General features: G+C 35.3%; 1 non-coding gene across 1 annotated transcript; it reads left to right on the top strand.

Annotated features, from left to right (window-relative positions):
• The first annotated feature begins 1,809 nt into the window (after nt 1-1,809).
• Nucleotides 1,810-1,916, top strand: LOC133798850 (small nucleolar RNA R71). Its single transcript, XR_009876067.1, has one exon. It is a non-coding gene; the product is annotated as a small nucleolar RNA R71 (small nucleolar RNA).
• Nucleotides 1,917-9,467: the final 7,551 nt, after the last annotated feature.

Genomic DNA, 9,467 nt, shown 5'->3' with positions numbered 1-9,467 from the left:
ACCTAGTTCCAAAGATTGATGAGTTTTAATATTATGAACATAAAATAAAAGATTGAAAAATAAAGCTATTTAAGATAATGAAAATAAACCAATAATGATTTGACAATAAGTGTTAAAAGAAAAGATTATTAAGATACTTGAATCCACAAAATGTAAGTTTAATAATATTTATTAGTATATTGATTCCCAAGTTTTAGTGATAGTTAAAATAATTTAAACTATCATTTTCCAAAAATATTTATAATTTTAAGCACAATTTCTTATAAAAAGATAGGATTTTTCTTCACTTTTCAAAATTATAATTTCAAAGCATTTAGTGTAAATCAATCTAATGAAATAACAAATAAATCAATGAACATTATTTATAAAGCAAAACATAATATTTTTGTTCTAAGCATGGATGTGTACAATTTAATGACACATCTTACACAAAGAATATTATGTTTATGCACTAATGAAGAACAAAGTTGTAGAGGTAGGTTTTAGCTCACCAAGACCAAGTTGCTTATAAACAGAATAAGGCAATAAATTTACACTAGCACCCAAATCAAGTAAAGCTTTGTTAATAAAATGATCACCAATAATGCATGAAATTGTGGGACACCCTGGATCTTTATATTTAACAAGACTCTTATATTGAATAATGGAACTAGCTTGTTCAGTTAAAAACGTCTTTTTAGGAACATTAGTGTTTCTTTTAACAGTACAAAGATCCTTTAAAAATTTGGAGTAGGCAGGAATTTGTTTAATGGCATCTAAGAAAGGGATGTTGATACTAACTTGTTTAAAAACTTCTAAGATGTCATTATATTGGCCGCCTTTTTTAATTGGAAGCAATCTTTGTGGGAATGGGGCTTTTGGAGTGAAAGGATGGATTGGAATTTCTTTGTTTGATGAGTCATTGAGATTAGAACTAGAAGGCTGACTCTTTTCTTTTTCTTTTTCGTTTTCAACCTCGGGTATGTAATCGGGTTTGACAATGTTCTTTCCAGACCTAAGAGTTGAAATTGATTTGACTTCTCCATTATGACTAGACTTTCCTATCTCATATTGACCTTTTGGATTAGGGATAGGTTGACTAGGGAATGTTCCTTTTTCTCTATCAGCTAAAGCAGTGGCGAGTTGTCCTACTTGTGTCTCGAGTTTGGTAATAGATTGAGATTGATTTTGTAGGATTTGTTGGGTGGATTGCATAAATTGTTGTAAAGTATCTTCTAATGAAGGTTTTCTTTGTTGCGGATATGGTTGATTTTGTGGGGCATGAGCTTGGTTTTGTGTGTTGTATTGGTGTCCTTGATTCATTTGGGGTTGGTTTTGTCTCCATGAAAAGTTTGGATGGTTTCTCCAATTTGGATTGTAGGTGGACGAAAATGGGCTATCATTTGGTTTCCCATAAGAATGAAGAGCATTGGCCTCCTCAGAAAAGGCTTCTTGGTAGGAAGGACAGGATTGGGCATTATGGCACGGACTAGAACATATAGAACAGACATCTTTTCTTGGTTGTATTGGAGGTTTATAGTTTGGCTTATGGCTAAAGCTTCTACTTTTCTCGCTAATTTATCTAAAGATGTTCTTAAGTCTACTTCTTCTTTTACTTCATACCTTCCTCCTCTTTTTGGTGAATTAGTTGACCTAGACCTAGGATCAAAATAATTCCATTGTTGTGAATTGACAGATAAATCTTCAAGGGCGTCCCACGCCTCTTGTCCTTGAAATTTTAAAAAATTTCCAGTATGCATAGATTGAATCATTTGACGATTAGAGGGAGTCAAACCATCATAAAAATAGTTTACAAGTCTCCATTTTTCAAAACCATGATGAGGACATTTTAATAATAAATCTTTAAATCTTTCCCAACATTCATAAAACTCTTCATTATCTTTTTGAAAAAACTCGGAGATTTCTCTCCTTAGATTATCAGTTTTAGACATAGGAAAAAATTTCAGTAAGAATTTATTATAAAGTTGATCCCATGTAGTTATAGACCCCGTGGGAAGGGAATTTAACCAAGCTTTTGATTTGTCTTTTAATGAAAAAGGGAACAATCTTAGTTTGACCGACTCATCAGAAAAATTTTGAAATTTAAATGTTGAGCAAATTTCTAAGAAATCTTTTACATGCATGTAAGGATTCTCTCTATCTAACCCATAAAAAGATGGCAATAATTGAATGATTGCGGGTTTAAGCTCAAAATGAGTAGCAGAAGTAGTAGGTAAAATAATGCATGAAGGAGCATTAGATGAAATAGGTGCAAAATATTCAAGCAAAGTTTTTTCAGGCACAACATTTTCATCAACAGGATTAGCAATAGGTTCCATGATGCTCAAATTTTTACTAACACTTTCAATTTCAAACAAAGATAAACGTCTTTTTACTAATCGTTTTTTAGAGTTACGTTCCCAATGATGCATACAATTTTCACAAATAAGGCAACAAGGATAATCTCAAACAAGCAATTTTCTGATGTGGAAGATCAGTTAAAACCGCAACCACAGAGCATACTTATAATTTTTAGAGATTTCACAACAATATAATTCTTATGGTTTACTTGTCCCCAGGCCTATTTGATTCCACTTACTCACGCACTACTAACAACTCCCCGAGGTTAATTAGTAGAGGCGGATTGGGAATTTTGTTCAAATTTCCTTTAAGCAAAAATTGCTTATGGTGAAAGGACAAGATTTAGGTTTCTCTTTTCTTTCTTTTTTTTCAAGTATTTTTCACAATATTACACTAAAATATTAAAGAAGACAAAGAAAAATAAGACAAAAATTAAATAAGACTAAAATTTAGGCAAGAGTAGGGAGGCATAGCATGCCATCAACCATGACAAAATTAAGGTAAAAACTAGGAGGCACAAGTGCCATCAACTTAAACATAAGATAGAGGACTAGGAGGCAAAATTGCCATCAACTAGTAATTTGCGAAAATTAAATAAAATAAAAATTACAACAATATAAATAAAGAAAATTACAACAAATGTTAGGAGGCACAAGTGTCATCGACTATAACAAAATTAAAAGGATAGATAGGAGGCACAAGTGCCGTCAACTAAAAAAAAACAATAAATATAGAAATATAAGTATATATTTTTTTATGGGTGGTTGAACCGTCCCAAATTTTCTTTTTATCTTTTTTTTTTTTAGATTTTATATAAATATATATTTTTTAGTTTTTTTTTTTAAAGTGCAAAAATTAAAATAACTAGTAGAAGAATTTACTAACCTAGAGATAATTTTCGTTTCTTTTCTCTTGCAACTCCCTGACAACGGCGCCAAAAACTTGATGGACCCAAAACGGGTATGTTTAAATATTTATACTCGCAAGCGCACGAATCGTATTTATAGAATAGTTTTCGTGTAAGTACGAGGTCGAACCCAAAGGATTTGTCTAAAATAAAAAAAGAAAACTATTTTAAATCAAAAGTAATAAATTCTAACCTAGTTCCAAAGATTGATGAGTTTTAATATTATGAACATAAAATAAAAGATTGAAAAATAAAGCTATTTAAGAGAATGAAAATAAACCAATAATGATTTGACAATAAGTGTTAAAAGAAAAGATTATTAAGATACTAGAATCCACAAAATGTAAGTTTAATAATATTTATTAGTATATTGATTCCCAAGTTTTAGTGATAGTTAAAATAATTTAAACTATCATTTTCCAAAAATATTTATAATTTTAAGCACAATTTCTTATAAAAAGATAGGATTTTTCTTCACTTTTCAAAATTATAATTTCAAAGCATTTAGTGTAAATCAATCTAATGAAATAAAAAATAAATCAATGAACATTATTTATAAAGCAAAACATAATATTTTTGTTCTAAGCATGGATATGTACAATTTAATGACACATCTTACACAAAGAATATTATGTTTATGCACTAATGAAGAACAAAGTGTAAATATGTTCTAACAATCTAAAATACAAGATATTTAAGATGAAAGAAATATATGTAGAAGAAAAATCCATAAACTTTGTTGTATTACAAGGGAAATCAACATACAACATAAATATTACCTAGTTACAAGTTGCTTCATCATGATCTTAATAATCTTATGAAAAAGATTAGAAGCACATAACTAGAGTAGAAATTACAAAATAAATGACATACATACTTGCAAAATGCTCTTGAAAAACCCAAATGGAAGAGAGAATGGTAGAGAGAAAATGAGAGAAAAAGATGGTAACCAAAAACATTAAGCACCCCAAAAATGGTCTTCAAAACCCTTATTTATAGCAAAAATGACATTATTAAAATAATCAATTTAAATTAAGTAAATTGATTAAAATAATAATAATATGGTAAATAGGGGTAAATTGTAGGAGTGATGATAATTTTGGGGTAAAAGTGTGTAGACAAGTGGGTAAAAAGGTGGCATTTTAGACAAGGGGACAATAAGCAAATTTATGGGCTCAAGAGGTGGTGTACGGTACACCAGGCGGCTGGGGCAGTGAAGCTTGCTGGCGGGCCTGGAGTTCAATGCTTCACGTGGTTGGGCTTGGGCCAATGCTGAGAGGAGATGGCTGTGAGGAAATGGGCCTGGCATGATTGGGCTTCTTGATTGATGCAGAGAAGAGGAGACCAAGGCTGCTTGGTCACGTGGAAGCTTGCTGGGAGTGGGAAGGATATGTGACTTGGTGGAAGTCATATATGCTAAAGGGGGAAGTATCACACGTGAGCTGAACGTGGTGGAGCATGAGGGAGAGAAGCTAGGAGGTGCTGGTGGAGGGAGCTTCTAGCGTGGGCTTGGGCCTTGGGCCAGGCTTGGGTTGGCTAAGCAAACTTCAAAAATGCCATTATCCATCTCTTTGTTTTTTTCCACAAAAATGCCACAAATGAAATAATTCTCCTACAAAATAAATTATAAACTAAATTAAAATTAAATATTTTCATTAATAAAATATACCATATAACTCCCATGAAAACATTAATTAAAATTTAATTTACATAACATTCACTTTTCAATAAAATCAAATTTTTAACATTCAAACTAACAATACTAATTTTAACTAATTCAATTACAACATAACACAATAAAATATCTATAAAAACATATAAAAATCTAGAAAATTACAATAAGACTAATAAATGCAAAATTACTTAAAAACTTAATAAATCAATTAATAACTCAAGAACTGAGCAACAATTAGCACATAAAAAGTGGTAAAATAACTCTATTTTGTAGAGTTATCAAGAACTCAATATACAGGTAGGTCAGGGCATTTGTGACAGATGGAAGTTGCAAAAATGTCATTTGTCTGTAATCGCCCAGACTTGTCCACCAATCTTGTAGGGTGGCAATAAAACGGGAAACAAAGCTGAGGAGAATCGTTCCTGTCTGTGCTTCCGGTCTTTGTGATTCTAGGCTGAGCCAAGCTTGAAACTCCTGGAACCTTTCACGCCATTTTGATGGAGGGAGGTCATCTAAAGTAAAAGTTTGAAAATTTGAACCTTTACTTTTTCGTTTTGGGGGAACATGTGGTGTTGTTGATTCATTTCCACTTTCATCTTCGCTTGTGATAATTGGTTCGGTATGTTAGTTTGATTCAGTTGGTTGCACCATCAGATGTGGAAATGTTTCATCGTCATCGCTAGACAAAGTTTTACTAGATAAACTCTCGGAGTCACTCAGTATGGAATCATCAGAAGTTGAGCTTATTTCTTCAGACCAGTCACCCGAAGAATTGTCTGAACTAGTCGAAGAACTTTGATCGTCTGAGTCCGTTTCATTATCTGCGATGTGGAGAGTGCTTGTTTGGTGAACCATTTGTGACAAAGGGTTTGCGGCTGGATGAACCATAAGTTGTTTGAGTTCATCTGTCATTTGGCTCGGTGATTCTTTTTTATTCCCCTTTTTTAACTTCTGTTGTTGGTTTTCATCAAGCATGCGCCTCAGTCTTACAACAGAGTCTTCTTGTACAGATCCAGTAAGAGGAAAAGGCTGAGAGGTTTTTGGTATTGTAGCAAACTGCCAAGGGACTGGCGTCGTAGTTATCCCGAACGGGGACGAAGTTCCCAAGTAGCTAGTTGAAGGTGCCTTTGTCGGTTCTTGTTGGCAGAACCGATTCTTGAGGGATTCATATTGGGTTTTGAGGCTCTTCATCTCAGCTTCTTTTGCTAGAAATACTGGCATCGGAACTGAGTTTGCTTTGATGATAGCTAAAAGCTCTTCATGAGTCTGTTGGATCTTTGCAGTGAGTTTGTCAATGACAGTATTCTGGGATTGTTTTACTGCCGTCTCTATTCTGGTATTCTGTAACTCAACTTGTTTCAAGACCTTGTTTTGGGCAATCATATTTTCTGATTGCCAATTGAGAACTTCTTCGGCCGGAGATATCTTTTTGAGAGTCCCGTCTGCATTCCTGGTTGTGGAGTTTTGAACCTTTTGTTGGTGAGAGACTGTTCCTTGGTCATCTTGCTTGTCAAGCCAGCCTACCAATTCCAAATGGATATTTTGTCCTGGTTTGCCCCACTAGAAGAATGGAAAAGGGTCTTATCAGCTGAATGGAAAAAGGTCCAAAATAACAGGCCCACTTTTATCTACCCACCAGGCCCAAATGTTGCCAGCCTAATGAACTGTTATACTATTCTCCTCCTTAGCCTCAATTCCAAGCTCGATGCAGAACAGAATATAGTTACCAATCCAACATTCGAAGTCTACGGGTCAAAAGAAGAACCATTATGTGGTCTTGGAGGCCAAGAGTACATGGACATCCAAAAGAGTCTGCTTGAGAAAAACGAGATTATACCTTCGGAATTGTGGCCCAAACCAGAAGAAGATGCTCCTTGGGAGGCATTCCCTTCCGACTATACTCGCAAAATAATAAGGGCCCTTGAAGCCTTCCATCTATCAAAAAATGAAACAAATCAGGTCACCAAACTCGAAGAAACATTAGAACAAAATATGTCTCTGTACAAATTGACCGATACTGATGGGGTAGTTTTGCGAAAAAATGACTACTTTGAAGATTCACAAAACCCATATGCTGACTCTGCAGATATGCAAGACCCCTATCTCTTCCATTACACAGGAGACGAATGGAACGTGATGTACACAGAATACGACGCCTGTCCTCCAGCTGGCAGTGACGAGGATGAAGAACCGACAGGATGGAACCCACTTCATGAAGACCCAAAATATGACTCTGACTATGAAATTAGTCATGAGACAATATTTAAATAACTATTTCAACCATAAGTTTTTGTTGTTTAGCCTTTTGTCTTTGTCGGGGAATCCTATCTTATCCCTTATCCTATCCCAACCATGGTTGGTTTTGACTAGGATGGGTTAAGTTTGGTTAGGTTTGGTTAAGTTTGTATGCTAAAGGATGAGGCTATATAAGGCCATCATCCCTCCTTGTGGAAATCAGAGAATTTCGAAGTAATAAAATACTAGAGTGTTTATTATCAAAAATGTTCTTCTAAATCCTTCCTTCAGAGATTTCTAAAGTATAGATAGCATGAAATATGGATCATATCTGAAGGCAACTTCTATTATAAGTTTTTAGATTAACCTTCGAGTTAATAAATCTAGCAATCTATCCTTTATAATCGTAAGTCACGCAATTCTGAGTATGTAAGTTGTGCAGATTGGTGTGAGAAATTGCTGGGTTTATTGATTCGTTTGTTTGTCTAACTAACTTATAGCAGGAACACCTTAGATTCCCCGACAAAGACAAAAGGCTAAACAACAAAGGGATAAGATTCCCCGACAAAGACAAAAGGCTAAACAACAAAAACTTATGGCTGAAATAGTTATTTAAATATTGTCTCATGACTAATTTCATAGTCAGAGTCTTATGTTGGGTCTTCATGAAGTGGGTTCCATCCTGTCGGTTCTTCATCCTCGTCACTGCCAACTGGAGGACAGGCGTCGTATTCTGTGTACATCACGTTCCATTCGTCTCCTGTGTAATGGAAGAGATAGGGGTCTTGCATATCTGCAGAGTCAGCATATGGGTTTTGTGAATCTTCAAAGTAGTCATTTTTTCGCAAAACTACCCCTTCAGTATCGGTCAATTTGTATAGAGACATATTTTTGTTCTAATGTTTCTTCGAGTTTGGTGACCTGATCTATTTCATTTTTTGATAGATGGAAGGCTTCAAGGGCCCTTGTTATTTTGCGAGGGAATGCCTCCCAAGGAGTATCTTCTTCTGGTTTGGGCCACAATTCCGGAGGTATAATCTGGTTTTTCTCAAGCAAACTCTTTTGGATGTCCATGTACTCTTGGCCTCCAAGACCACATAATGGTTCTTCTTTTGACCCGTAGACTTCGAATGTTGGATTGGTAACTCTATTATGTTCTGCATCGAGCTTGGAATTGAGGCTAAGGAGGAGAACAGTATAACAGTTCATTAGGCTGGCAACATTTGGGCCTGGTGGGTAGATAAAAGTGGGCCTGTTATTTTGGACCTTTTTCATTCAGCTGATAAGACCCTTTTCCATTCTTCTAGTGGGGCAAACCAGGACAAAATATCCATTTGGAATTGGTAGGCTGGCTTGAACCTGTCTTGGTTCAAGAATGATTTTATGAATGTGTGCAAGGCCATAGTTTGTACTTCGACAGCTATGGTGAAGACACTGGCCAGGTACCAGAAAAAGTGGGCTATCAGTTTTGGTGTGAAGATAGCATCTCGGAGAGGTAAGATTTGGGAAAATGGATACTTTGGATGGATTCCAAAGTCATTTTGTATAGAAGGTCCGAGCTTGGAGATCATAAGATTCTGGATGAAGATTGCTCTGTGGGTTGCTCTTTCTCTGGCTGATTTTTTGGATTTTTTTGAAAGGATCTTCTTTACATCCCGGGGGAAAGATTGGGTGTGTGTGATAGAAGAGGAAGAGGCCATCATGAATATGATTGGGATTGTATGTGGTGATTTTTGGATGACAGTGGGGATAGTTCTTGGTGAGTATCCTGACGCTAGATTTATAGTAGGGGGTGATCTGGATAAGAAATCAGCCACAGTATTGTTTTTGCCTTGAATGTGTTTAATGTCAAAAGAATAGTTGTCAAACCAAACTGCCAATCTCAACAGTTGGGCATTTGTCGTCTTGCTCTTTTTTAGACTAAGCATTCCTTTTGACACGGCAAAGTCTGTTTCTACCAAGAAATGGTGTCCTATCAGATGGAATTCAAATTTTGTGATACCCATCTTCATTGCCAATAATTCTTTCAGAGTAGAGTGATAATGGAGCTGAGAGTCTTTGAAGTGGGCACTCTTGTATACACATATTTTTCTTTTCCTTGTCTTATCTTGTTCAAGTAGAACCGCTCCCCAATACCGATCACTAGCATCTGTTTGTAGGATTCTTTTCCTATCAGAAGGAATCTGTAGAGGTGGCAGTGTCTGCATTATCTCTTTTAGCTTTTTGAATGCTACAGTTTTCTCTTGTGACCATGGTGGAGTCTGCTTTTTAAGCATGTCGCTCGGTGGTCTTGTCAGTTCCAAGTGTCGC

Source organism: Humulus lupulus, chromosome 8 (genome assembly GCF_963169125.1).
Source record: "Humulus lupulus chromosome 8, drHumLupu1.1, whole genome shotgun sequence".
NCBI lineage: Eukaryota > Viridiplantae > Streptophyta > Magnoliopsida > Rosales > Cannabaceae > Humulus > Humulus lupulus.
Note: the sequence above shows the minus strand (reverse complement) of the source record. Positions and strands in the feature narration are given on the sequence as shown.